Raw genomic sequence first — 25,307 nt, forward strand, 5'->3', positions numbered from 1 at the left:
CAGAATTATGTTCTTTGAGCCTTCATGCATGTAGATATCTTCCATTTACTTCATCAGAAGACCCCATTCTTCACTTCAGTACCCCATTTACACCTTCAAAATGTTAATGAAGTGATGTATCAACATTGTTTTGGAGTGATTTTTTTTAATGTACTTTTGAGCTTTTGCAGTTTTTTAGATGTTAGACCTACATGGGGTATAAATGTTTGTAAAACACACCAGGTAGTTACAGTCTGGTCAGTGGTGTCTTAATCTGACACCTTGTAGCATAAATATTTTTTACACTTGATAGATGATGCCACCAGGAAGAATTATAGCAGAGCTGCCTTAAAAAATACTCAAAGTATTTTACAGAGAATTGAATAATTACCCATGTTTCCAAATGTGCTGTGTAGTAGAAAGAAGGACTTTTACAGTAGAGCTGCTTGTGGTTTATTTTTGTTTTCCCTGATTCTCACACACTTAATTGAAAAAACCTTCCTCATCAAACTCATCGTAGAGCTTACACTGTAGGACATAGGGTGGCAGAATTTACAATGATAGCATGCTGAGCAAAATGTATTTCTTCTGTTTCTGGTAAAAATATGCCTAACACTATGGGTCCCTATGTGTAACTTTAAATAAGGTATTGAAGTACATCCCTCCCTCCCTTTTTCCCCCAGGAAAGCATTCTCCTAACAGCTCCCATTTTGTACCTTCTGGCTTTCAGCAAGGCATTAGCATTCCAGAAAGAGTTTCACCAGCCCCTAGGTTTGAACAGTGGGCAGGACAGGCAGAAGGAAAAGCTACCAAACACTTTGCCTCTTAGGCGTGGGGCTTGAATTGTAACCAGGGGCTTTTGGGAGTGTATTGAAGAGCACTGCTTTCCTTGCCTGCTCTTTCCCTATTCCCTTGTTTTCTGATACCAGTATGACCAAATATCCGTATTTTTAATAACCAAGCGCAATGAAAAAATATTTGGAATATTTCTTATCTCTGAATGTCTTAGCACAGGAGAAAAAACACACTTCTGCCTTAAACAGGGCAAGAAGTTATGCAGACCTCCCCACCTCAGAAATTCTCCCAGGGGAAGGAATGCCACGTAAAATTGGGAAGTTATCATTTTCTCAAATAAGGGTGAAATACCAGGGCCTTCTTTGGGTGCTTTTCACTCTTTTATAGTCCAGTCATCTCTGTGCCCACCCTGACCCTCCACACTCCCTCAAGGTATTCAAATGGAAAAGCTTTCTTTCCAAGGTATTTGCACAAAGCAGGCATTGGGCAGCAGAGGAGATTTCTCCCAAAAGCATGTGGGCGTGCTGTGACCCTTCCCCAGGGCTGAGCTGAGCTGCTGAGGGAGGATTCTTGCCCCACACCCTGGGCAGTCACAGTCCTTGGGTGGAGGCTGTCATTGCACGTTCTGGGCCGTGTGCCTGAGAGCACCTAGGCATATTTGTTTGACTCTCTGCCAGCATATATGCCAAAGAGATTATGCTTCATATTTCATCCCAGGGTGAAGAGAGCCTAAATGGGTTTATCATGGAGTTTTCATTCACTCTGTCATTTCTCCCTTCTTTATAGTTCATTGCTAGACTCCTAATTTTTCCCGACAGCAGCGCACACCCCTGCAGCTGGCCCTGCATAATGATTCCCTCCTCCTAGACTGACAAGAGTGGGTACATAAATCTGCTGCCATCAGGGTGCCTCCTTTAGCAGACACTGCCCCCTCTCCCCCCTGGAAAAAGATCTGTCCCCTCCCCAGCACTCTCATTTACCACCCACTACTGTTGCCTGCTGAGCCAAGATGCTGCCTGTGACCGTTATCCTGCCTATGCTAAACATCAGGAAATGGCTCTTTTTGGACAAAAATACTTTTTTTTTTTCCCCTCCTAATGATAACTATTAGTGAAAATTGGAGTGCCTTTGGCAATTGTATTTGATGCAAATGTTACAACGTACAGCAACAAGCTCCTGTGAAAAGCAAGGGTGGACTGGTTGTTTGAATTAGCAGCTGGAGGGTGAGGAGGACTGTCAGGAGCAACAAATTTGACCAAATATAGATCTTTAGAAGGTTTTAAGTTAGAGATCCCCGTGTTCTCTGAGGCCCTATATTAACTCAAAATGATTGCTTTGAACTATTGAGTAAGGGCAATAATGTCAGATCCAGGGCTTCTCAGCTGCTGAACTCACCAAGCACATTGACAGTTTATAAATCAGACAGGACTTGTGGACCCTTTACAAATTATTGTTTTAAAATCTCTTCCTTAGCCCTCCATCCTTAGCTATAGCAGTGGAATATTGTAGCTGGCTAAAAATCAATGTAAGACTAGTTTAAAAGGCAGCAATTTCTGTTCCTGTTCTGAAAAGCAGGCATGAGGTGAATGTGCACTGTATGGCAAGAGCTTCATCATTCTTTACCAGCAGTGAAGGTATAGGTAAAGGTCATCCCCTTTCATCTTCCAAGAGTCTAATCCACAAAATACTAGATTTCACCAATAGGTATTTGGTGTTAGCAACATGCTGATAGTCTAATATTCATAGTTGCTTTCAAAGTTAAATTATTATTTTTCTTCAGCTAATAGTATTTGGCAGTTTTCTCTGACGTTGTCCTTATAATGATTCATACTGCAGTTGTTTTGAAGAGATGGATAAACTACAATTGTTTATATACAAACAGAATATGGCATTGGCTGCCAGGAAACAATCTCACTAATATTTGACTTGTTAGGTTGCCTCATGTTTCATGTTTTGGCTCAGAGAGAGCAAGCTTAAAATTAATTGAGAAGAATTTCTTTTTTTCTGAGTGTGTTCAAAGCTAGGGTATTTTCTCCTCTGTAAATGTTGGCAATTGATTATAAAATGTCAGAGGTGTTAGCAGTGTCAGCGACCTTCCTCTGTACAGCTGGAATAATAGGCAAGACTTGCTTTAGGACACCCTGCAGTTGCTGACAGGTTTTGTTGCATCTGCAGCCAACTCTGTATCATTAACGAGGGAAAAAGGGTGGATAAGGGAGTGTGGATTGTAAATGTGAGAGTGCTCACTCCACTAAATTTACTTGAAAAATGATCATTTTGTATCCAATGCCTTTTTGTACTCTTCATGATTTTCTAATTAAGCCTGGAGGGCTGTGGATCCAGGCTTTGATATGAGCAGTATTGACTGTCCTCTTTCCAGAGAAGAGAACAAAGCTTCCTCACTGTGCTGCTGGATGCTAACTGATGAACTGTTTTTCTTCCATGCCTTGGTTACTGCATATAATTAGGAATCTTACTCTTGTGACTTCATGTGCAGAACTGCATCCTTTCAGCAGACCTGCCTGCCAGCTGCCCGTCATGCACAGCTATTCCCAGGATCCTTAAATTTGACTTTGCATGTCAACTGTTCCTATTTAAACTAGGAGCTTTGAAGCAAACTATGGGCATGCTGAAGAAAAAGCTCTTCATATCTAACAACAGTCTCTTTTAGAATCTGTTAGAGTCTAAGGCTCAACTTTAAAAGTGGTCGTGGTGTGCTGTTCAAATTATTTATTTGAAATAATTTTATTAGAATAGAGAAGTACCTGTGTGATTCTTGAAAAATGAAAGAAAAAATATGTATCCACTTGCTGGGTAGACCCATATGAGTGGTTTTCTGAGGGAATTACCCCTTTCTTGTCTCAGTGCTCCCTTGCAGCAGAAGCATTGATAGAGTCTGATGGCTAGTGTGTTGCTGGGGTTGAGAGAAGGCACTTCCTCCTTGGAGAAGGGCAAGCGAGAAGACATGACAGAAGTGTCAGAGCAACAGGAATAAGCCTGACTTAGATTTGAGGAGAAATTTCCAATCCTGTATGTCATTCCTTCACATTAATGATGGAAAAAATATTTTTATTTTTTGTTTTAATATCTTGTCTTTACGATATTTTAGAACTGGAATGCCTGTACTTCATTCCCTGAACATTTTCTCTATTAAGTAATGTCTCTATTCCTCTCTGCTGAGAGCAGGTACATGGAGAAACAGAAAAAGATCTTGCTGCATTGCACAAGGGGTCTTTTTGTTTATTATTAATCAAGAAACACACATGCTTAAGAATTTTTGGGGAGAAAAAGCTCAGAGTGTTTATCTTCCAAGAGGCTGTTTGAAAAGTCGGCTTTTTACTGTGGAGTAAAGCTAGAAGGTTTGACACAGGGCCATGATGGAGGCAGCTGGAGGGCTGGGCTGTGGCCGTGTGAGGATCCACAGGAGATGGGGCTTGTGTGTGACCTTGGGCCTTGGCACAGGGAGCTGTGACTGGAGAGTGATGCTGGCAGGGAGAGGTGTGGGCTGGGCAAGGGATTCCACTGCTGTCACTGACAGCCGTGTGACATGAGAGATGCTTTAAAAAATAGTGTCCTGCCTTCAGAATCACAGCTAGAAAATGTATTACTGTAAAGCTGGAGTTTCTTCTGCAGGAAACACCAACTTTCTTTTACCCCCAGTTCCTTCTTTAGTGTTATCTAGTGGAGGACTTAGGATGCAGGCGAGTTTAAATCCTTTCATTTCTTGTGACAAGATACTTCTGATAACTTGGAATTTAAATAACTTAGAGTTTTCATATATAAAATGAGTATAGATTTCAGCTGTTGAAAGGTTCCTTGTTGGAGAAGATGCATATAGTAGAAGTGGTGGCAAACAGGAAAAAAAAGGTTGGCTGTGTTTGTGAAAAGCAGAAGACCAGTCTTCATTCCCTTTGGAAAAAATCATAGGATAGCTTGGTTTGGAAGGGACCCCCAGAGGTCGTGTAGTCCTATGGCTCAAATTGGGGCCAGCAAGATCAGCTGGCTCAGAACACATCAAGCATTTAGCAGTCAACTTTACAGAGCTCAAAACTTAAGAATATGTTCATAAGTTTCTCAGGAATTCTGAAAGGAAAAAGTTTATTATAATATGTCTTCTTTGTCTTCCTCTTTCAGAAGTTTAAAAAAATAGAGAGCTCAAGCTTTCCTACTTCTTTACTGTGCATTTCCTTTTATTTTTAGATGGAAATAAAATTTTAATCAGGCTAAACCTTACTTTCCATACTCAATTATTCCCCAGAAAGTTTAAATAAGTATAGATGTAGGCTTTTCAAGAAAATGCCCCTAGAAGCTAATTTTGAAGCAAAGGGAAACTGGAAGGTGACATTGCTTTTGAAAATTGAGCCTTAATAAAGGGCTTCATTTAGTCATCCATCCTTGAAAATGGATGGTGAAATATGTAAGGGTTGAGAGGGAAAGGGAAAAAACAGAGTTGCAAGAGAATGATACCAGATGAAAGTATGAGGTAATTTAAGTCCTTGGTTAATGCCCCTGTTAGAAATTAGTCCTGGCTGGTTTGGTCACCCAAAAACTGGCAGCTCAAAACAAAATTCTTACCATAAAGTGTTCTTGCTATAGTCTGGGCTTTAGCAGGTTTGTTATGGGGCTACTGTTATCTAGAAAAGTAGCCCCTCTGAGGGAGAGTTAGGATGCTCTGTAGATAGCTTCTAGTGCTTTGTGTGTCCCCAGGGTATCTTGGGAGGGCACCTTTGGTGCAGAGGAGCAGAGAGCCATGCCTGTCACTGATGGCTCTGTACTGAGTTTCCCTGCTCTGGGGCTGTGTGTGCAGCAGTGGGGCAGTGCAGGCATCCCTCGCCGTGCCTGGGCTGAGGAACGCTGTGCTGCTCCTGTGCAGAGGGAGCTGAGCGCCTCTCCTCTTGTTCCAGGTGCCAAGAGTGAGGGGAACAGCCCAAGGCTCAGCTCTGGGGCTCAGCTGGTACCCCCAGGAGCACAGCTGAACAAGAGCAAGGACTGTCACCGCCCTGTCTCCTCTTGAAGTCCCAGAAGAAGTGGGTTCTTGTTTCCCAAGCTGTGGAGTGCACATAGATTTTTCATGTGAATTTTCTGTTTTCAGGTAAGCTCATTTTTTTCTTCTTTTTTAATACAATTGAGTTTTCTAAATGCAAAATCATATTCTGGTTTTCTAGACAAATTTGTTGCTATTTATCAAGGCTTTCAGACATTGCTGGAGCATTTAATAAGTGTTTATTAATACTAATGGAGATGAAACTTCTAGGAGTCAGTCTTGCAAGAGGCATTAAAAATTAGCAAAGGAAAAAAATAGCAAGAATAGCTTGGCAGAGGTTCTGTATTCATAAACCTATTTATAGATGGTGTGCTGAGTAGAGGAGCGGGTTTGTGCCTCTGCCAGCAACATGCTGCAGCCTACTGCTGTGCTTGCCCTAATTTTGCACTTACATTCTGAGCCTCCCAGGGGATGCTGAGCAGCTGTGTGGCTGACCTGAATCTCCAAGGTGTGTGGGTTTGACTGTGACCCTGAGGATGATCGGAGAGATTTGGTCAACTTCTTTTCCAGGACCTGTTCACATTGATTAGCCTGTGTTGGCTCGGCAGGTTTCTCAGGAACCAGCATGTAAAATCATCTTCTTTATTCTCAAGTGGCCAAAGAGATCTGAAGCAAGATTGATAAAGGGGTTGCACAAACATGGTTCTTGGGCTATTCTTCAGCTGCAAAATGGTTTAAATCCATTTTGGCAGCTTTCTTGGTGCTTGTGATGCTCCTGGAGGTGCTGCCACTGAGAGCTCTGCTTCCAGTCTGGCACACGGCTGGAGGGAAAGGAGAGACTCTGGATCCTGTGAGCTGTCTTCCTCACAGTTACCAGTAATGATTGTCCATAAACTGAACTTTTTGGAATACAACACTCAGCCTTTCCAGCAAGAGAAACACGTGTCTCCTGCCTGGCACCAAAGAAAAAGGAAATGGTGGGAGGGGAAAACAAAATTTAGGAAAAGCCAAGTTAAGGAAACAAGTGTGTTCTAGTGTTGAATATCTGACCTCATACCATTTGGGAGGGGTTATGTTTAGGTTTTTTAGTAGTTTTTTGTTTTGTTTTGGTTTTTTTGGGGGGGTGTTGTTTGTTTGGTTTGGATGTTTCTGTGTTTTAAGTTTTATTTTCCCTTAAAAACTAATGGGGAAAGGAAGAATCAAAATACAGTTTTCCATGCATATGTGCTGCAGAATGAATAGAAGTGAAAACAGCTGAAAACAGCTGTTCTAAACCAAAAATGTGCATTCTGCCACTACACATTCATTTATGCACCTAAAATCATGATTTTTGAAAATGTAGGGAAAAGCATGAAATAACACAGAAATAGGCACTATTTAAACTTATTTAGAAATGCACATCAGGCAAGATGAGTATCACTGAGGAACAAAGGTGGGACCTGTGGGGGATGCCAATGTAAGAAGTGGACTCACTGAAAGCAAGTAATTGCAGAGTAATTTTGCTGTGGAATTTTAAACCAATTATGTGAACAACAGAGCATATGTTCTGAAAGTAGTCAGAAGTGGTTTTTTGTGGGTATAGCTAGCTTGGTTTCAGAAAGCCTCTGCCTGGCCAGGGTTAGTGCTCCCACAGCTGAGACAACATGAGTGCTTGCGTGTTTGGCTGTACATTGTTGCCTTGCTGAAAGTCAGCTTTTCTCAATCTGCCTCTCCTGAGGTAAATCTTCCAAAAATGTAAAAAGGTGTGTCTGATAATACCTAGTGCCTCAGCTTGTTTCTATGTCTGAGTGGAAAGTCTGGTGTTCAAAAGGTGCTTGATCTTATATTCTGCAAATATTAAATGTTTTGATAAGCTGCATCAAACTACATCAAATTTTACTGAAATTACTGCAAGTTTCACATAACAGGACTGATTAAAGGTGCTATTTCAAGAAGCCTTCACTAATCTAGTTGTTTCTTGAGCTCTGTTCTTTTGAAAGGGAGATTTACATCCTTTTGCTTTTTAATAAAATGAGACGAGTACTAAAAATCCACTATCAGCAGTTTGGCTTGAACACCAAGGCATGTGGCTTATTGCTCCCCAGAACATGGAGGATATTAAATGTGGATATTAATTTTCTTCTTTCCTCCATCACATAGAAAATAGAAATGCTCACACGGAAAGAGAAAACAGTTTTCAGCATTGCCTTTCATAGTATGCAATTGGGAATTTTGATGCCCAGTGGATATGAAGAGTTTCCTAATGTTACATGTATGTAAATAAGTATGACTTATGTTGATTGGGTGGTTTTTGGTTGGTTTTTTTTCCCCTTTTACAACCGTTAAAGCACCTACATGGTAGAGCACTTGACAAGTGAAACAAAAACTCTGAGATCTCTGCTGAACTTTCTTTTGTTTCTAGGAGGTCTCAACAAACCTCCTTAATCTTTGAAGTTTTCTCTTTAAATAGGTGGCCAGTGTAAGCATTTCTGCAAATTGATTTCATGTGAAGATTTTGTCTCTGAAGTTGTTCAAGTAAGCATAGCTGCAAATCTGATTCACTTGTGTGGCGCTGAACTTCGCATGTAAATCATGCTTCTAGTAAGTCAGCATTGTGCTAGGAGGTGCTAATGGCTGCCATCAATCAGGGCTGGAAAAAGTTGTTCTCCTCTTCTCCCCCAGACGAAATGAGACAGCAATTAAATGCCCTTTTGTTGCGTGATAGCTGAGACAATGGAAATCAATGTCCAAAGCACAAAGCAAAATGGCAAGTCTTAAGTATAAGCTAAGCCATGTGTCCCAAGGGATTGGCATGTTGATTTGCTTACAGCTGAGAGGATACAAGAAAGGAATAACCGGGGAGTGTAGGCAGCAGGAGCAGCAGTAATGCTCCTTGGACCGAAGCCAGAAGGGAATATTTGCTGGGAGACTTCTCACTGGGGCTGTGCTGCCACGATTTTGCCTCCATGCAACCTAAGCTCAGCTCACAGTACACATTTGATCTGTAGTCGGCCCTGGTATAAGACCATCATCAGAAAATGTGATACCATGTTTATTTGTGGTATGTTTTCACACTCAAAAATGGGCAGATCTCACACTGATCTGGTGAGAAGCCTACTAAAGTAAACTTCAACTTTCAGCTTTTTTGAAAGTGCTTCAGCTGGAAAGATGAGCTTACACTCGACCAGTGCAGTTATTGCAGGGGTTTAGATCCCTGGAACAGGATTTGCTGCCTCCTGAGAATAATATTCCTACCCCTCTAAATACCATCACTTTGTTCCCAAGTGCTTGATAGGTGCAAAACTTAATCTTGCATCTCTCCTAAATAAAATTGCATCGTAAGGAATCCAAGTTTGCTCATCCATTTCTTGTAGATGCAAACAATGCCTCAAGACTCTTAAACCACAACATACTCTTTAATTTTGTCCAGAGGACATGAAATCCCTTAGGTGGCTGAACGTGTTTTGCCTGTCTTCTTCCCTGCAGACCTGCTCCAAAGCTCATTGTGTCAATGGGACACTTCCTTTTGACTCCAGCTCACAATTCTGCCTTGGCTTTATCGCCTCCCTGAAAGGGCCTTGAGTTACACAGCACTGCTTTGTCTCTAATCTGTGTGGGGTTTTTGTTTTTGTTGGGGGTGGTTTTTTTCTGCTTTTGTGCAAAATTGTAAATGCATTGAGAACAACAAGCCATTGCATTTACTAATGGCAGAGCACACTGCTGTCATGCAGTTCATATGCTGTTGGCAGAGACTGTAGCTATATGATGCTTTGCAGCAGCTGGGCTCAACTGAGAGAAAGCTTTTGCAAGTTTAAGGCTTGGAAGAAATGTTACAATTTTTTGTTTTGTCGAGGTTTTTTTGTGTCTGAAAAGTATTACACACAGATGACCTGAGTCACCTGAAATAATACTTGAATTTGATCAAAAGAAAATTTATCTGCTTGGAGAGCTCTGTATTGATTTTTTTCTGTGGGGTGCTGTATCTGTTGCAGCTCTTTTGAGGGCTTGAACAAAAGAAAACAAAACTACCTGTATTAAGAGGTCCACAAAAATCAACAGGCATTAGCAATGGACTCATACAAGACCTGACAGTTGGTGTTCCTTGTCCTTATTGCTCAGTGGTAAGATGCTGTCTTTTCCTTATGTACTCATCAGGGAGACACTTCTCAAACTCATGTTCTACTGCCTTCACTCCTTGGCAGTATTGACAGTTCCTGCGAGTGACACACTTCACAATCCCACTGCCCTCGTATCAATTCAGGTGTCCACCTTTGACATTGACTCTGGTTCTAGCCATGACTTGCACCTCTTTTCTGCATTGGGTTCTCTATTGAAGTAAAACAGAGACTCAAGGTACCAGGAGAGACTCTGTTTGGGGACAGTAATGCACTGCCACATTATATACAGTTTTAAATTTAATTACTATGTCTGTAATTTTGATTAATCACAATTAGGCTTTTTAAAGCATCTCCTTCTATATTGCAAGCCTTCAGCAGTTCAATAAAGCAGAGCCATTGACTTGTATTTGATGTGTCCATTACCTCCTGCAAATGCTTTGGAATACAATGGAGTAGCATGCAGACTTCAGAGCTGTCATGACAGGTATTAAGAATGTGTCAAATCCCAGTGATGACTGATAACATATCTGTCATTTGTGATGGGATTATTAGGAAGAAGAAAGCCACTAGGAGAAAGATACTCTAGAAAAGAAAGGGGCGAGGGGGGGGGAGGGGAGAACAAAAAGAGAGAGGATTTACTGTTCTTCAGAGCTGCCTGGTTTAATTAAACCTTGTCTAGTCCATAAACAAATCTATTAACTTTCTGTATGGTTTGGCAGTTTATGCACTTCAGTGCTGCTGCAGTAATTCCATGGAATTTATGTTTCTCTTTGATGGATAGTTGCACTACATAGGTATTGTGGCTATGAAGATTCTTGACCCACCTGTACATGGAAGCAGCTATTGCAAAAGTAATTTTTTGTCTCCTAATCAAAAGTTTAACAGAGTACCATGGGAAAAAAAAAAGAATTCAGCAGGTATATAAAATATTTTCTGCATGAAAAATTATGCAGAACCAAGAAAAGAGAACAGTCTGCCAGTGCCATTTGATTTGTGTCTTTGGTTAGCAAAAGAAGGATTGCTTTTATTTTTTTCTTTTTAAAGTCTGAATGTGTGTCTTCTGTGAGTGTAGAAAGAAGGCTGAGCTTCATCTCACTCACAAAACTGGGCTCTGCTGAATGAGTCCAGTGTGCCCAGTACAGACATTTTCAGGTGTTTCAGGCTGAGCCATAAACACATCCAAGATCTACAAGCAGTTAAATATTAAGACAAAGGAAGCATCATCTCCATCTGCCTTCTGGTGTTCAGGCAATGGCAGAATGGTCTGAGTTTCTTGCTGTTAGGATCTTTTTGGTGCAGAAGTATGCCCAGGAGCAGCTAAACAGTGTAGTTATCTGATATGGCCCCTACACACACAGAGATCAATTTTGAGGGGCATATTAGATGTCAGGAGAGGGGGAGACTTGAAGCTCGGTGGACTAAGTCAACCATTCCTTGCTGTCATATGCTCCCTGAAATCCCCTTACAGCAGGGATTCAGCAGCCTTTGCACAGAGACTCATCACAGTGACCACATTGTCCCTTTATCCTTTCTGCTGATTTATCTTTAACTTTGTATGAAAACAGACCTGGTCTTATCTCTCTGCCCTTTCCACAAGCCTAGCCACGGTGTTCCTCAGCTCTTTCAGAGTCCCAGCCCATCGAGGAAGCAAAGGTAGTGGAGGTCGGTGCAGTGGCCAGATGGGCATTGGTACCCCTGGATTGCTGCTGGAGGGCAGCTGCTCTGTTGGGTGTTCAGCCACAAGGCCCTGGTGGCCACCCATACTGGATGCTTGGAGAGAAGAGCTGCTCTCAAGGTGAGCAAAGGACAGTCTCAGGTTTGGGAAGCAGAGATGGAGAGCAGAGACAAAGCTGTGAAGACAAAGCTGTAGCTGTTGTGTCACAAAGTGAACAATATTTGATTGATGTTTGAGTGATCATTGCTATGTGAGAGGCATACAATGACCTAGCCCAAAGCCAAATGCTCTCAGGTGGTTTTGGACCCCATTCCTCACAGTCACCACCAGCAAATCAGCTCACCTACACTGCCCATGTCTGCCTGGTGTCACACAGCACAGCAGGCCAAGCCCACCCTGCTCCAGACGAGCCCACTGCTCTCCCCAGTGGTGCTTGCTCCCTTCTTGGGTGAATTGGCTCCCCACAGCACTGCCAGGCTGGGTGGGCAGCCAGCCTCCTGTCCCTGCGGAGCTGTAGCAGTGGCTGTGTGGGTGCTGAGGCAGTGTGGGCTGGAGCTGCAGGGTGGGCAGGGATGGTCCCACCACGTGCCCTGTGTGCCCCTGGGGAGGAGCAGGCACTGGGGGCAGCAGGGTGCCCAGTGTGCACCCTGGGAGGAGCAGGGTGCCCTGTGTGCACCCTGGGAGGAGCAGGGTGCCCTGTGTGCCCCTGGGGAGGAGCAGGGTGCCCTGTGTGCCCTTGGGGAGGAGCAGGGTGCCCTGTGTGTCCCTGGAGAGGAACAGGGTGCCCTGAGTGCCCCTGGGGAGGAGCAGGCACTGGGGCTGTTGCAGCACACCCATGGGCTCACACCCTTGCTTACCTCATGGAAACTCACTCAGCTGCCCAGGCCCTCAGGAAAGACCTTTTACTTTTCCCATCTCTAAATGCACATTCACCCCACCCCAGAGGCTGGCTGAGCAAAGATTGAAGTGCAACCTGAAGCAAGGACAGCTTTTAAATGTGATGTATTGCAGCTTAATTAATTTCCCAAGATCGAAGGCAGTTCTCTCAAGGTCCTCATGGCAAGGATCCCAAAACAGTGCTTGGGGAACCCAAAGCTGGTTTAGCTTAAGGGATGTTAAAGGAGCCTGATTTTTTTTTTTTTTTTCTCCAGAAGCTGAACTCAGCATTTCTTCACAGTACCTTGAACTGTACATCCAGAAACCATTAATCATACTATAAAATCTTGGCTTCAACTTCCCCCTTTAATATGTGGGTGATTACCATACCGTTTGCTAACGTGTCTAGCTGGCTGGCAGCTCCTCTGTTTGTACTGCTTAAAGTTGGTTTTGAGAGAGGAAGGACTGTGGAGGATGTTGCTGCAGTGGAGAGCCTTCCTCCACCAGTCTCAGGTTTGATTTTGGCCCCAGGTAGATGCCACACAGATGTTGCTGTATATTGGTGATGGTTGGTCCGTGGTGCCTAACTTTCCTCTTCAGCAGCAGCCCCTTAGCGAGGACACTGATATAAAATAGAGACTGCTAACAACATTCACTGTCTTACTTCTTTCCTTTCTTTTACCCCACAGTGCTCTCATTGTCTTTTATATGCTCCCATATTTGATGAACGGATTTTCTGTCCCAAGAAAGGACTACATTAAAGTGCAGATGGGCTTGGAATACTCCCTGAAGAATGCTATTTCTTCCCTGTAGTTCCTCTCTCTTCCCCGGTTCACTAGATTTTGTCAGTTTAAGAGAAGAAATGGAAAAAACTTATCCAGGAGCTATTGAACAAGTTGAGTTGAGACTCAGTTTTTTTGGTTTTTTCATTTTGCTGTAAATGAAGTGTCCTTAGATAACTCAGAAAATTAAAGACTTTGAGGGAGTCACCGCTGAAGATCATTGAACTTTCAATAAAATTCCTTTGAGTGTCCAAGATCAACAGTGCCCTGCACAGTCTCAGTGTGCTCAGTTTTAGCTACAGCTCAGTTCGGGATTTATTTTTTTATTTGGTGGTTGGATTAGAACCATGCTTTGAAAACCAAACCAAACCATGACTACTATCCAATTTAAATACAAAAGAATATGTTTAACCTGAAAAGAAAAAGCAACTTCACAAAGAAACACCTTGTAACTCTAACTCTTGAGTTCATTGAAAATTTGAATAAAAACTGATTTCCATGTTTGTTTGGACAAAGCAAAACTTTTCAAAAAATTAAAGATATCACCAGCGCTTGGTAGTTGCTGTTTGAGGGAGGGGATCTGGAAAGCAAAATATTGCAAAATTACTTTTTGCTGATCATAAACAAGCCTAATAGGAGATCTCTGTTTTGAAAATGTGTAACTGCTGACATGAGGATGTTGGAATATTTTTAGTGCTGATAAAGAAAAGAAACATTCATTGGAATTTTGCTAATCTTGAACAAAAACACATGTTAAGCTGTGGTTGCTGTGCTCTGAATGGTAGCATTACAGTTTGTATCATGAAGATTTCTTTCACCTGTGAGTTTCCACAATTGTTTCCACCTCTAAGAGTTTTATACTGTATTTAGAGGTGAGGGAACAAGAGAGAGAAAGGCAGGTTTGGTTATAAGGAAAATGGTGTACTACACAAAGGTCTTTGATAAGACTTTAAAGGTTGTGTTTGCAAGCCAAAATGTTGCAACTAAGCTTAGGTAAAGCTAAAAAGATTGTATTCATTTCAATTGGTTGGTGCACATACCATTCTGCCAATCCCATCTCAGCCCATCTGCACTTTCCAGGCCCCTGGGAGCTCCCTGGTTAGCTGGTAAATGATGGAAGGTGGCTCAGAGAGCAGTTCTGCCAGCTCCCTCAGTGGATCCCTCAGTGGATCCCATCCAGCCCCACAGAGCTGTGTGTGTGAGTGGTGTAGCAGGTCACTGCCCAATCCTCCTGGATTACAGAGGCTTCATTCTGCTCCCACCCCTGCCTCTGAGCTCAGGGGACTGGGTACCCAAGGAGCAGCTGGTCTTACTGTTAAAGACTGTAGCAAAGATGACATTAAGTACCTCAGCCTTTTCCTCATCCTTCATCCCTATGTTCCCCTCCACTTCCCACAAAAGATGGAGATTGTCCTTAGCCCTTCTTTTGTCACTCATGTATTTATGGAAACATTTTTTTATTGTTGTAGAACAATCATATAAAATATTTTTAATGTGCTACCTGGCAGCATCTCTGTAGTATACAAATTTATTTTCCTCTGACCTCTTACACATCAATTGTATTGAGAAAACATTAATTAAATGAGAACAATGTATTTATTGTGACTTGAAATTGCTTTTGTCATGTTTGCTGTTGTTCAGGTTCCCAAAAAGGAATGAAAGAGCCTGCTTAAAGATGCTCTCCAAGCACCCTGTTTAATGGTGGCTCTTTGTTCATAATTGCCAAAAAGTATCAGCAAACTATAGAGAAAAAAATCCCTTCTTTTTAATTGTAGACCCTTGAGTCTTGATGCAAAATGGTTTGTATTAATTCAGTGCCTAGTTTAGTTTAGGTTAGTTTTAGCCTCGGTGATGGGCCACCAGTGTGTTATGTGCTTTTATAAATGGACTATGCATCCCTTAGTAATACCTTGAAAAAACAGTATTTTGGGGTTTGTTTTGAAGCAGCATCCAGGTTCTCAGATCAATCAGTGCACCCCTTGTAAATCTTGTAATTTAAGTTCCTCATGGACTAACAGGCTTGAGGTGGCATTCTCAGACTGATCACACTCCTCTCCATCCTGTACCTTATGTCAGCATTTCTACTTTGCATGTAGCCAGGGGCTGGTAAGGAGAAGGGAGGGAGAGAATTTCACACATCAATAAGAGCAGCACAAATGCTGTAGAAAGCTTTAAAATGGAAGGAGAATATTTAGAAGAGTGACAGAGGGATTGGTTACAGCTGGACAGGAGAGCAAATAAAAGCAATCTGCCTTTCTGCATGACATATATTCGATTAGTCTGGCTCATCAGAAAGCAACAATTCATAACAGAAAGGCGGGAATGGTAAGAAGCCAGGAAGAGGATGGATAAAAATTTAGCAGAGCACTTCAGAACAGGGACATTTCTGCTTTGTAGAGCTTGACCTAGTGTAACTTTCTGGAAACTGTATAACACAAAACTATTTTTTGAGTTTAGAACAGAACAGAGAATTGATTATGTCATGGCATGTAGCATGCCATAATAGAAGCAGGGCTTCTGAGGAGACAGAATTGGTTTTGTTAAGCCAAATTACATCATTAGGGAAGTAAGAAGCAGTAGGGCTCCAAGCCTTTTCAGAGGACTCTCTGGACCCTGCATTCAAAATCTTATCCTTGGTCTCCAACTTTTTCATCTGCCTCATGATCTTTAGATGATGGCTGAATGCTTAAAAGGTATTTTGTGGCTTAAAACTTATTTTTTACCCTGCAGTTATCTCTAAGGTCTGCCATAGAGTCAGCCATCTGTATGGTTACTTATATTAGTGCGTGTTATATATCTGGCACACAAAAAAAATGTTTATTCTTTTCCTTCTGGTGTGAAAGCCATTCTCAGTCAATAAGCTGTCAAGCTACCCTTTTGTCATCACTGCCTGGATGTGTTCTTTCACATCAAGTCTCCTGAATCTTGACAGTCTAATGTGTTAAATTCTTTGACAAGAATGTTCCAGTTTGGGAGCTGAGAGCTTTGCTTGTTTTTCTTCATGAATGGAATGAAATGCTTCTTCGTGAAAATACAAGTACAGTAGAAACTGAAGAATCCAGGCTTTCTTCATAATCAGCAGAGGAAAAATGATCATTTCAGAGTGTTATCCACTGCAATCCTTGAGCTCTTCACCTTGGAGAAAAGTAACTGCATTCTCCAAGTGCCTGGTTTTCTCAGCTGATAAATAGAGGTTGGTTGGCTCGCTGTGAGAGCTATTTCCAATGCTGTTGCTGTGGAATATTAGGAAAGATGTGGTCCAGCATTTTGGTTTCAGCAATGAAACAGCTGAGCAAGGACCTGTGTCTCTTCTCCCATGTTTCTATTTACAAATAAATAGGTACCAAAAACTATTTAGCTTGTGCCTCTAGTTCACATGGCAAAGTTGATCCGTGAGGTCCTTTCTCCTCTCCCTACCCTGTTTGTTTTTTCTTCTTGGAGGCAAGCTTGGCTATAAAAAGATTGCTTTAAAGTTTGAATATTCAAACTGAAGCTGATTTTAGTGAAGTACTTCAAAAATAAGCTGTTCATATCCCTTGCCTTAGAACTCTTGCACAGTAGTGCCAGGAAAGCTTTACCAACACATGTAGTAAGCAGATTATTCTTCTCTAACATTAGCCTTTTCCCTGCTATGCTTGGGGAGTTCAGTCCAAATGGACGTTTTGAGACTATCTCATATTTCACTTATTTTTTATACTCACAATAAAGCAGAAAATGGGATGCATTATTTAGGATCAAAATTATTTTGACTTCTGCCTTCCACAAATTGTGTTTAGGGCTGGTGGTGGCCTTCTGAAGAGTTGTTTATCCTCAAGATGGTCTCAAGCTTTGCACAAAAGGCAAGGATGGAAAATGTTTAGGACAGTAACAATTTCTGCACCTGTAATATGTTAAGAAGGATTTTTTCCTCCAATATCAGTGCAGTTTTCCGCCTATGTTTAGTCTCGCACAGCAGTGCATACTATTTTTATATGAAAACACATGGTATCTTGCAGCAGGCAGTAGGGAGAAGTGTGCATTGGGCTAAAGCTCTGTGTCCACTCCATGAGCAGCTGAGCTGCTGGAGGACACTGGTGTGGGCAGGCAGAGCTGGCCAGGCAGGACAGCTGAGCCATAGCTGTCCTCCTGTGGCAGGTCTGCTCCCATCCAAGGTGATGTCAGCTCCACTGGATAACTCCAATCAACTCCTGTGCCCAAGGAGAATTACAGTAACAGGAGATACTTCCTTTGATAGAGCAAATAAATCATCTTGTGGAAAAGGGCACAGGATTGTAGTGGGCTTCCTCTGTGGGCTGTGCCGGGCCAGTGTGGCAAGTGTTGGGGGGCAGTGGTAATACTGTACTACTCCAGCTACCCCTCAAAGAAAGAACTTGTCCAAAGCCCCACTTACATCTGAATTTCAATCCTCTAATCAGGCTGGTGCTTTTGATTTAATTCCTGCCAGCCTCGTCTGGTCTTTGTTGTGTTGATTTAATGGTCTTGATGACAGTGTCAGTCACTTGTGCACTGTATTTTCTTTTCAAAATGTATTTTCTTTTATTAGCTTGTGAATTTTCACAAGGTAAATTGATGTGCTTGGATCTATATTGTTTATGATTTAATTTTATTAATTTTCTTTCCTAAGAATAAAATTAATTTTATTAATTTTCTTAGCCTTTTCAGTTGTGTTTCAGATGGAAGCTTTCCAAAGATGCATTGCATGTTTTATTTTAATTCGTTATGCATCAAGTAGTGATTTATATATATATAAAATATATACATATACACACATACACATATATATCTATAAAAAGCTAATATCTTTATGCATTTAGTACCAAAATGTACTTTTGGAAATAGATGGGCCTATAATACATTATTTAAAGGTCTCTGACTCATGATTGCAGGCATATTTTTTGATACAGGGTAATAGCAGAAAAAGTAAGCTTTGATCTGTGGCTTATCACTTCTGAAAGGAAACAGTTTCCTGGACCATTTGCATACCTTCCTTCTCTCAGGCTCCTGCTGGATGCTGGATCAAGTGGGGCGTTTTGTCCTCTCTGCCCAAGCGCATCCTCCGGTGCAGCAGCTGGTGTGGGGCAGGCTCTGGCTCTGCCCCAGGGGCCAGCAGGGCTGGTGGGTGGGTGCCTGTCCAGCCTTCTCCTTGAGAGTCTCATTTAGCAGCTGGCTGGAGCGAGCGGAAAAGTCCTTCCAAAAACTCTCACTGATTCACTTGCAAAATTGTATTTTGCACTTCAGCAGAGCAAAAAGGGATCTATATTCCTGTATTTCAGACCAATCTGACTTGCTCATCCTTCTTTATCAGATGGTGCAGCTTTCCCTACGCTGGTGCTCCAAGCCAGCGGGCTTGTTTTCCTGGAGGCACAGGGCAGTGATTCTGAACTTGCTCAATGCTTGCTACTCTTGAAATGCTGCTGCCCTTTGATCTTCTTTCCCCAGGCTTGGCAAACAGCCCTGCCATCAGTGGAGGATCACTGTGAGGTGTCCTTCAAAGCTATAAACCTGGCTAATTTGTTGGAAGGGAGGCTTCTGAGCACTGGCCAGTGTTTCACCTTTCCTGTCTTGCTACCCAGTGAGCCTTTTATGGCCCTTCAATGGCTTCCTTGCCTTTTTAAAGTGTGTTTAGGCAGGCAGCAAAACTAAACAGAGCAAGATGCAATGGCTGGAGGTGTTTTGTTTGTTTAAAGAGAGAGAGAGAGAGAGGCAAATGCTTCTTTAGTTCAGCCTACAACAATGTAATTGTTTTTTTCTCTCTCAAAACATATCTACATTTATATGGTAGGAAGATACCACTTTATTTTAATGCCCTGCCCTGCCCTACCTCAAAATCCAATTCTGTTTTGTCATTGTACCAAGTTACCTTTTGCCCATAGTTTCCAAACACCACCCAGGCATTTAAAACCAGAAATGATCACAGTATAGAAACAACAAAGTGTCTTACTGAATTCATTTGCATGTGTTATCCGTGAGAAGGTATCTCCAAATGCTACACGTTGTAGTTGCTTGTCTAGGTGGTTCTATTTTAATCCTCTCCTGCAAGAGGGAAGTTCCATGATCGTGGCCAACCATAAAGTTCTCTCTTCTTTATGCATGGACTTCTTCCAGTTTAAACCACACATACGTGATGTCTAACTCCCTTTGAAGATGATGGAAAAGATTTTTGCTCTTGTAAATACTCATTATATGGCCTAAGTATACATTGTGCTGGCTCACAGATAAGTTTGCAACAGTTAAGATTCCTGCAGCTTTTTGAAACTTGGCTTTGGCTATGTTTCTGTTGTAAATAAATGACTACGTTCAGTATTTCAAATATGTGTCCTCTGGACCCTGACACCACACGAGATCATGTCTTCTGATATTGATATATGGATTCCAGTATGACTAGTGCTTCCAAAGTTTTTGTTTCTCTTGAATTCCTCAACGTGAGGTTTACCATTGCTGTCTCTTCTGCCCCTAATCCCATGGAAAAATCTCAGCTTGGTCTTGGAAGGTAAAAATACCTGCAGATGACTCCAAATTGGCAATAAGGAGGAAAAGTTTTATGTAAAACAAAACAAAACAACCTAATAAATCCCATGCTGGACACTGAGATTTTACTCTGGCAAAATCCTCTTGTCATTACAGGCCATTATTTTGAATAAAAATTAGTAAAAATATGACGGGGGACAGTATAGATATGGCTGCCAACTGATTCCCATGCTGCTCATTCTACACACTGCTGTATTTTCACATATTCTTTGTTTTATCTCCCTAAGACAGTAGTTTGTAATTCAGACAGTCAAGAGGCAGTTTATTTGAGGACCGCAGTATTAAAAATACTGCTTCTTTTTTGGCAAACTAGAATCATCCCTCTGTGTTTTTAAGAAAGATGGGCTGGATATTTTTAGATGCTCACTAATTCAGTTCAGCTGTCGTTGTTTTGTTCACTTGGATATGGAAAATGAGAGCAAAGGAGAATATATAGAATTACATGAAAAGCAATTCTTTATAGAGCTGCAGACCACCTTGTTTATTTCTTCTCCGTATATCAAGAATTCAGTCATTTACTGTGTCTTTTAATTTGTAATTCAAAATATGTATTCTTGTATTGGACAGTCCAATTCAGTTTTATCAAAGTAGTCATCTAAGGGTAGTATTCTCTTGTATCTTGAGTGTCAGTTTATCTTTGATGTGTTTATTTGTTTACTTACACAGCAAAAGGTAAGGAAGCTTATGAAAAGAAAAAGAATAATGAAAAAAAGAATGGTAGCAAGGCTCATGTAAAATATTGCTGTAGAAACTCCCCTGAGGGATCGTACCCCAAATCCTGAAGCAACTGCACACTACCAGAAGTAAAAGCACATTATAATGAGCTGATGGATGGGTTTCCATGTACAGGAAGAGAAAATGTGGATTGGTGGTAGGACAGGCTGGGGCTACTTTTCATTGTCACCCAGAGGCAGCTGCTCAGTTTGCTTCATCCAGTAAGGAGTAGAGGCAGAAGGAGACAGGATACCGGCCTTGTGAACAGTTATAAAAGGATGGAATATGGTGCAGGAGGAGAAAAGAGAAAATGGAAGTCAGGAAAGCAAACAAAAGGCAGAAGGATAAAAAAATCTCTTGAGTTAGTGTGAAGCTACTGAAAATCTTTAGGCCTCTAAGGGTAAGTGGATACAATTCTTCCTGAGCTTGTTCTTTCTTTCTGGTGGTGCTCAGCATTTCACATCATATATCTTTCCTTGTTACAAGTGAGTGAGGGAAGTTACTTGCCTTGTGAGAGAACTCTTTTTTTCTCCAGTCCAAGAGAAGGCTGATTACTCAAGGAAACGTTCTTAAAACCCTAGTAAATCTTTGGAACTCAACAGATAGTCTCAATATATTTAATGTTTTAAGCAATGTATTTAATGTTTTAAGCTTTCCTTTAAGATGACATATTTCTACTTCTCCTTTAACATTAACAAGAGAGATACTTTTTTGCGTCTGTTAGCAGTCAGCAGCTTAACAATGGCATTCAAAAATTGTACCAAAAATTTGGAGGTTGCGTGCTTATGGGCACCTTGAGATTCTTGGCAGGTCAGGATTATTTTAATTGATGTAATAAGGTAAACTTACTGTACAAACAAGAGAGGCTATTTTCAGGTTGAGGTGCATCTGTTTGCCAGTAGTAAAACCAAAATTGCAGCATGTTATGCAGCCATCCCTAGAAGATTCGAGTTGATAAGGTTGTGCAATACAATTGTTCAGAATGGCATGCTCTTGCCTTCTACTTCCTTAAACCTGCTGCTTCCCTCTGAGCATCCGGAGCAGCTGGAAAACTTAGGGCACAGACTGGGGACTTGTCTCTTTGTGAGTTACATGTATTAGGTACAAAGGAACCTGGGCTAAATATGTTCATGGGTTTACAGTGCGTTCAGGATGTCTCAGATGGAGAAGGAAGTTAGGAGGATCAAAATGCTTTCCTTAAAATTTGGTGCCTGAGCTGACTTTTGAAGCTACAGGAGTAAGTGCTTTTCTGCATGATTAGTTTAGGCTGTGGCAGCACAGTTGTGGATGATAAATACAACTGGCATAACCTGCTGGTTGTGCTTCTGGGGTGTTGATTTTGAATGCAGTTCTGTCTGTCAGGGGGAATGTGTGGGTGAAGCTTCCTGTGGGTGGCTGCAACTCTGAACATTTGCTCCATAGCTCCAAAATTGGAGCATAGCTGAGAGGCAGGAGGACTTCTAGGCATCTGTGGGATCCTGCCTGCTTCTAAAATGTATTTCTAAGGCTGTTAATGCACATAAATCATGTAGCCTGTCAGGGACATCTGGCTTTGTTTTAAACTTGCTAGGTATGATATAATGTTGGTGTAGAGTCAACAATCTCTCTGGGGCATTGGAGTGGAGAGGACTCTCAAGCCTTGAGCAGGACAGCCCTTGCTGGGGAAATGAAACCTACTTCAATGCCAAATTAATATGTTTTGGATCAACTGCATAGATGTAAAAAAAAAGTAAATCTATGCATATAGGAGGCAGCTGGCTGGTCAGAAAGGAGCACTGCAGCCAGGGACAAGCAGGGTCAGTGGGATCTCTGTGTGAACCATTCCCCAGACCAAGCCTCAGATCAGGGACAATCCTGGCTGCCCTTGGCTCCTCTCCAGTGTCAGAGAACAAGGAGGGAGAGATGGGGAGAGGAGCCCAGCTGTGACTGGGAGCAGAGGAGCAGCCTGCATGGACACCATCTAGTGTCAGGGACCACCTCCAGCTGGGATGGGACTGTGTGGTTTTCTGGGCTGCTTGACTCCTCCTTGTAACCTCCTCCTGCAGGATGTTGTTACTCTGGCTGCTTTCTGCATCTCAGTCCTACTCCCTCCAAACTCTTATCTCTTTTTTATTTTCCTCTCTCTGATCATGGCCTAACTCTCCCCCACCCCAGGGCTTAAGGCGTTTGCTGCCCTCGTGTAATGTTTGCTCTCCTTGTTCTTCAGTCCCCTTCTCTCCCGTTAAGTAGCCACACCTGGGAGGATGTAAACACAGCCTTACACCAGGTTTTAAATGCAGTGATCAGCCTAGTGTTAATAATTTGCTGTGGCCCTTGTTGGCTTCAGAACTGCATCAATTAAAGTGGGAGGCTGGGTCTGTTGGGTAGGTTTATTTTGAAGCTGGTTATATTTAAACTAGATGAAAGGGCAAGACGTGGTTGAAAACAACTTTTAGTCACTGGCTCAAAAAAGATTTAAAAAGTATATACACAGGAATAATTTGAAAGGTGTCTCAGGTAATATTAAGATGTATATATCTGCTAACTGCCTGGGCAAATTAGAGAATTAATTGAAAGGGAATGTTAGCTCATTAGCTGAGCAAGCTAATGTCAAAAAAACCTGAAGCTTTCTTTTAAGACTTACAGTGATTTCTTCCCCCAGAATAACATGCTAATGAAATGATGCTTTGGAAGGCAGCCTTGGAATGCAGACAAGTGTTCTGATAAATTATCAGCTTCCAAGCTTCCATATATTTTAACTGCATTTTGAGGTTAAATTTTAAGCCATGAAGTGAGGTTCCTCCTGCCACCCCATCCTGCCACATTAGAGATTAAACATCATATTTTAGAACACATTTTTGGATATGAAAAAAACCTTGACTGTAAAAGCTCTGTGAGGAGTCCTTAAATATGTGCAAGTGTTTATATATTTTCACATCTTCTATAATATTACTAAAATTTACTTGGTGAGTCCAAATGTTTGTGGATCAAAAGGAGTACTCAAAACTACTCAGAAGAGAAAGGACACCTTTGAATATATACTTCCATGTGGGAAAGGTGGATATCTCTTAGCATGTCAGTACTGAAGCTATCACACTGTGTGAGAGGGAGGAGAGCCAGGACTTTGTTAAGCATTCATAAGACTGAGCCCTGAGTAGCAAAAAAGAGCCACCTTCCTGAAAAGAAAACGTCCTGAATCAGTGTTACTTTATTTGTTCCTGTTTTGGGGACTTTGTGAATCATTTACCATCTCCTCTGAAAACCACAGAATTCCTCCAGTAGAGAAGGAGGAAGGGTTTTAAAGAATCAAAAAGTCCTTGATGTTCTCGTGATCCCATTAATCCTGGGGCTGAGAATTTGATGTTGGTGTAAACCTGAAAGTCAAATGATTGTTCCAAATTTATTTGGATTTAAAACAGTAGTCTGAATTCATGTCCAACTCATATTGAATGCATACCATGAAAGTTAGCTCTTTTTAATAATTATTTGGGCTCTGCTGGGAAATAGAATCCTCTAAAACACAGTGCTGCAATTCAGTGTCCTAAACCTGCTCTCAGGTGTCCTAATTCTAAGCTGTAGTTTGTCATCCAAGGATTGATAGAAACTTCCTGCAATTGCTGATGCAAAAAGAACAAATTATTTCTAGCAGTACTTGAAAGAGAAATGTGTAATGATAGACTTCAAAGCCAGCCTCATGACATCTTTTCATTTTTTGTTTTGTAAAATGGTATTGTAAGTATTTCTGAAAGTAGAAATAGCATTAAATATATTTCAGAATTAACGTACTGTGGTTTGATCATCACAGGTCGACTATAAATGTGCAGCTTACTTTAGCTATAAACCACAGGCTATGTAAGTGTTTTGGAATAAAATATTTATGCATTTAGCGTTCAGCAGTGTTGCTAATTTAAAATAGTCATTGGAAAACGATGTTCTCTTTATTGCATATTATTAAAACATAAGTGCTGCCATTTGACTTTATAAACACTAATAAAAAAATGGTGGGTGTAAATTATTTCTTACTGTTTTTAAAGAAATACACCAAAATACCTGTCAGTCTTTTCTAGTATGTGCAGCCCTGTGTGCAAATTCATTTTCATTTAAAGGGAGATTACCCTGAAATTAAACGTCTGACTCTGAAAGGGGTAACTCAGGAGGGGAAAAGAAAGCCTTATATTGCTTCTTCACAAGACTTGAAAGACTAAGAAAGTGTGTTGAGGAGGTGGGGGAGGGTATTTCCTGGGTTGAGTTTTGGTTTTTGGGAATTTGGAAAAGCAAAGATTTGAAAAAGAGAAGGTAAAAAAATAATCTTTTGTCCAAGGTTAATAAGCTAGGTTTTTGTTAGTCAGCTATGTATTTGAACAGTACCTGCATATTGCATATTTTTAAAATGAAATGCATAGTATCTTTATTTGAGTATCCCTTGAGAGAGGACACCTTTTCACTTTTCAAAAATATTGTGATTTTATGCAGCATCTCAATGCATTACTTATGCCATTTGAGTGTCTTATTAATGCCCTTGGGGAATGGGGAGCTTTGTCCCTAAAACTCACTAACTGTGAGCTCTCAGTATCAATCTTCTCTGTTTTTCACAGTTGCTTTGCATCTCAGTTCTACCAGGGGATTTGTGGCTAGTTTTTGCCTATGCAAACCCACGATTCTCCTCTCTGCTGCTCTACTAACAATACTGAATGGCTGAGAGAATATTTTCCTGTCAACTCCTTTGCTGATCAGTGAGGGAGATGCCGTGTTTCTTACAAGAGAGGAGATACAAAATCTGATGAGTCCTTTCCAAAGAGAATTTAATTTAATGTCTGAAAGTTTCTTGACCAGATATTATTGGCTTGATGGATGACAGTCCCTCTACTGCACAGAGGGGTAAGCTGCCTTCATTATTT

The 25,307-nt window shown here is 41.4% G+C and overlaps 1 protein-coding gene across 2 annotated transcripts in view; it reads left to right on the top strand.

Moving 5' to 3' along the window:
• The window catches only part of PLXNB2 (plexin B2), a 250,394-nt gene that overhangs the window by 75,130 nt on the left and 149,957 nt on the right, over positions 1 to 25,307 (top strand). For both annotated transcript variants that reach the window (XM_058804457.1, XM_058804458.1), the window contains exon 3: positions 5,679 to 5,866. The gene's annotated coding sequence lies outside the window, so the exon portion shown is untranslated. The remainder of the gene's footprint in view (positions 1 to 5,678; positions 5,867 to 25,307) is intronic.

The sequence above is a fragment of the Ammospiza caudacuta genome, chromosome 5 (genome assembly GCF_027887145.1).
Source record: "Ammospiza caudacuta isolate bAmmCau1 chromosome 5, bAmmCau1.pri, whole genome shotgun sequence".
NCBI classification, from domain to species: domain Eukaryota; kingdom Metazoa; phylum Chordata; class Aves; order Passeriformes; family Passerellidae; genus Ammospiza; species Ammospiza caudacuta.